Raw genomic sequence first — 4622 nt, 5'->3', positions numbered from 1 at the left:
TCGTCGTTTCCTTCTGCAGGGGATCTTCCTGGCCCACAGATCTCTCCTGCATTGGCAGGCAGATTCTTTACCACTGAGCTGCCAGAGAAGTCCATAAACAGCTATGAACATTAATTTCTGTAATAGTTAAGGATTGACTGATAGCAAGAGAGACTATTTAGCCATGATCACTAGAATTACAAAAGAGTTGACCCACAGTTGTAATTTTCTGTTTACGAGTCCACAGTTGCACTTAGACTACAAGGTCCATTTGGATGGGCCCATCTTTATATTTTCACTGATGTTGTCTCGCTACTATTAGAGTTGGCATTTAATAATTACTTGTTGAGTTAAATTATAGAATGCCATGGATGATAGATGTGAATTAGCTTAAAAATGTCACCTTTTGTATAAATCAGTTTTACCTTCACTCTCTTTTGTAGCAAGGCAGGGATAAATATTTTAATGTTGAGTGACTGAATAAAACAATGATCAGGTGGTAAATAAACAGCTGTTGCTATTTAGTCACTCAGTTCTGTCTCTTTTGTGACCCCATGGACTGTGGCCTTCTAGGCTCCTCTGTCCATGGCATTTTCCAGGAAAGAAAGAGACATATGGGCAAAAAAAATACACCAGTATCCTCTTGGCTGGTCTGTTTTGGGCTCCACATAGGTCCCTAGTAGTTTAGCCCAATTTCGATGGAGACTAGAGGAATGAGACCAGGGTCATCAGCTTGACTCATGAAGGAGCCCCTTAGTTTTGCTCTGCCCGGTGGCCTAAGCTGCATTGTGAAACCAGACCAAGGTCAAACCGGTCTTGATAGATGATGGTGTGAGCAACATACTTGCCTTCTCAGAGATCCTCCTTTGGGGTGATTCTTTATCTTCTTACAGGGGCGAGTCAGGGTTTACATCCCAGGAACAAGTTCCCATCACACAAATAACTGCATTCCATGGGTCAGCTCCCCACCCCCCACCCCCATTTAATTCGTCAAAGGGCCCTTCCCATGGTATTCCAGTCTGCTGTACTCTTTAGACAGTGAGAAGGACCTGTTAATGGTTAACCTGGTAAAAGGAACAGGTCTCCAAGAAGTAGAGACTCTTATGATGAGACTGTCAGACCTAATAAGAGCCTGAGGAGAAGGCATTTCTGGGAAAATGGGTCACACATTCCCTCCTTCTATAAGTTAGTTGTTTATGTGTTTGATTCCAGGCCCAGTGCTGCAGAGGATTAAATACAGACACAGACAAATCGAGAGGCATGCATATACTCATGTATACACACACACACACACACACACACAGACTTTCCGCTTTAGAACCTTATAAATGGAGGAAGCCTTACAAATGCATAGGTTATTATAATAAAGGCAATAGGTAATAAGAACAATCATTTTCTGTTTAAATAATGATTTGCTGATTCCTATCAATAGCCTCTCTTGCCCCTCTTTTGTTCCCTCTTTCCTCTCTACCTTTATCTGATTGTGCTTTCCAGCTCCTGGGCCTTACACAGAATGGCAGTTCCTAGGAAAAGCAAAAGCAAGAAGAACAATAGCCTTTCAGTGGATTCTTGTTTGCAGGAAAATACTAGAGACTGGAAGGGTCATGTGAGTCAGGGAACTCTTGCTCCTGGCAATTGAAATCCTTGTCATCTGATAAAGAGAGGTCAGGTCTGCACTGGAGCTCAGCTAAAAGCCATGGGGTTACCTGAGGTCTGGGACCTGGTGGCCAGGAGCTGGGAAGGGAAATAACTGGGTGGGGCCTGGGCAGCAAAGGCTCCAGGAAGGACTCGGCTTCTTATCTCTGCTCTGCCATGTCCTGCCTCTGATTTCGGGAGTCACACTGCTCCTCTGAACTTCGGTTTCTTCATTTACAGTGTGGCTATAACATGCACTCTACCTAATGCAATTGTTGTGAGGCTGAAAATGCTCATTTCAGTAGAACTCATGTTTCTTGGTTCCCTGGAGAATTGGCACATACCTTACACCCCCTTAAACTTGAGAAGTGATTCAGCAATTTCCTAAAGGACCTTGCAAGGAAGCATACAGCTTTATACGGCATCTGCTCGGTAGCGATGTATGTGATTCAGTCTAATGATCTCAGCCATCCTACAAAGAAGATACTTTCTTCTTCCCTAAACAGAGGGAAAAATCAGAGCTTAGGGGAGTTGACTGCACCATACCTGGGATCCCTCGGAGACTAGAACTTAGGTCTGTCTGACTCAGCATTTATCCATTTCTCACTGTGCCCCACTGGCTTACACTTTGGATACAGATGGATATAGAAGTAAAACCTAGGCTTCTCACGAAGTCATCAGAAGCCTGTACACTCAAGTAGCCCATGGAGAAATGGGAGAAGAGACAGTGGGACCTCTAGAAGACACCCACCTCAGGACTGTTTTGTGGAGACAGCTGAGACAGGTGAGAGGCCTGTGTCCACCCAGTGGGTGTCACTTCTTTCTCTCTCTCTTTCCTTCTCCAGTATCTATTTGGACAAGATTGGGCATGTTCAGGGTAGTATGGCCATGGACTCCAGTATCTGTTTAGGATGACCCCAAAGCCAAGTGTCCACAGAATACATTTCCTGTCCCACACTGGGCTCTCAAAGCTGCCTAACTGCCCTCCAGCAGTTGGGCCGGGTGGAATGGAACCTGATTGGGGAACAGCTTGGAAGCTGAGTGGGGGTGAAGGGTCGGCAGTGGCAGGCTTTGCTCTAACTCCCTTTCATGGTACAGGCTGCCGCCTCCTCCTGGCCTGCTTTCTGATATCCCTAAGGCCTCTCCAAGTAGGGAGAGTGGAAGGACAGAGCAGATGTGGCCAATCAAGAGATGCCATCCTCTAATCAGGTCACCCCAGCAGCCCCCTGTCTAACCCAGTTGGCGCTGAGCTTTTTGCTTGGGGATCATTTTGTTCTGTAACAGTAACGCTGACCTCAAGCTAGGCCACTCTGTCCAGAACCTTGCTTGATCTAAAGCAACTCTCCCTGGGAGTTCTGTCTTGCTGGCAAGGTCTCCAGAAGGAGGCGGTGCCGTTTAGCCAGGGGAGTCAGCAAATGGCCTTTCCCCCAGCTTGGCCTGCTTAGATAATCTGCTGATGGGTTTTCTTTGAGTACAGAAGGATCCTGATTTCCTAGAGATGTGTGAAAAAGAGCCTCAGTTTATCAGAGAAGACATCAAAGTTGCTATATAGAAGCTCGTGATATAAAAATCAATTTGGATTTTTATCCAAAATTTTTATCAAAATCGAAATTGATTTTTATAACCAGTCAGTTAGGAAACAAAAACTTTTAAAGTGAACATTTATAAGAAACAAAGCTATGAGGGGCCAGGAATAAATCCAATGAGATATATGTATGATCTCTATGAAGAAAATTACAAAACTTCACTTACTTAGGTATTCTTTGCTAGAGAGATGAGGCATGTTCATGATATGAAGATTCACTGTTAAAAGATTTTAATTCTCCCTAAATTAATCTAGAAATTATAAAAATCCAGACAGGATATTTTGTGTAACTTGGTAAGATGATTCTAACATTGCTTCAAAAAAGCAAAGGGCCAAAATACCTATGAAATTTTGAAAAAAACCAAGATGAGTCACTTGCCTTATCAGACTTATTAAAGTGGTGTGGTATTAGCCCAGAAGGAGACAAATAGGCCTGTGGAACAGAATAGAGGGCCCCCAGGCAGATTCCTGTGCGTATGAAGGCTTGATGTATGACAGAGACAACATGCAAATCTGTAGAGAAAGGATGAATTATTCAAAAAATGATGCTGGGAATTCAGTAACCCATGTAGAGAAACAAAACCAAACACAACCCATTTAATTAGAGGTGAAAAATTTGAAAAGCAGGATTTTAGGACATCTAGGAGAAAATATAGAAAACTCTCAGGATCAGAGAGTAAACAGTAATACCTGAAAACACAGCAGGACAAACTATAAAGAATAGTGATAAATTTATCAGCATTCAAGTGTAAAGCTCCTTCTCATCAAAAGACGCCATAAGGCAAAAATAAAAAATAGTCAAGTATGATCTGGGAGAAGATGTTGGCAAGGGGATAGCTATAAGGGGTGCTTGGTCTCCCTTCAGGAGAGAGGCGCCTGCCAGGTGTGTGATTGGCTGACAGCCTGTGGCTGCCGCACCTTCTAGATCCACCAGTGTTCAGACCGAGACCATGCTCTCCCTGGCCCAACTGCGCATGGTCGGGGGACTCAAGCTGAGCCATTCTTGTCCAGCATTGGTTTCCTTTAAAAGGCAAACTTTCAAAAAAAAAAAAAAATAAATAAATAAAAGGCAAACTTTCTTCTGAGGCTCTCTGTTAGCTGGATGGAGACCTCAGAACTCCCTGCAGACGAAGTCTCTTCCTACCCAATCCTCCTTTCTTCTCTCTGCCATCACAGGTAGCAAGATCTGCATTGGGATCTGAAGGGTCTTCCCAGCCACTCCTGCTCTTTGTCCCATTACCTTTCAGAGCATTGAAAGTAAAAAAAGTTAACATGTTAGTCGCTAAGTCATGTCCAACTCTTTGTGATCCCAGTAATTGTCTTCACTTCTAATTCCTTCTTGGTGTCTGCTTCTCGGAGGGCCTGAGCAGACATAACCTATAAAGTCATAGAGGAGTGCGGCTTTCCTGGTGGTCCAGTGGTT

At 43.9% G+C, this 4622-nt stretch overlaps 1 long non-coding RNA gene across 1 annotated transcript; it reads right to left on the bottom strand.

Annotated features, from left to right (window-relative positions):
* Positions 1-1328: 1328 nt before the first annotated feature.
* Positions 1329-2859, bottom strand: LOC133256514 (uncharacterized). The gene is made up of 3 exons (XR_009739233.1): positions 2366-2859; positions 1959-2112; positions 1329-1502 (listed from the first exon to the last, which is right to left on the bottom strand). It is a non-coding gene; the product is annotated as an uncharacterized LOC133256514 (long non-coding RNA).
* Positions 2860-4622: the final 1763 nt, after the last annotated feature.

Source organism: Bos javanicus, chromosome 11, assembly GCF_032452875.1.
Source record: "Bos javanicus breed banteng chromosome 11, ARS-OSU_banteng_1.0, whole genome shotgun sequence".
Classification (NCBI taxonomy): domain Eukaryota; kingdom Metazoa; phylum Chordata; class Mammalia; order Artiodactyla; family Bovidae; genus Bos; species Bos javanicus.
Note: the sequence above shows the minus strand (reverse complement) of the source record. Positions and strands in the feature narration are given on the sequence as shown.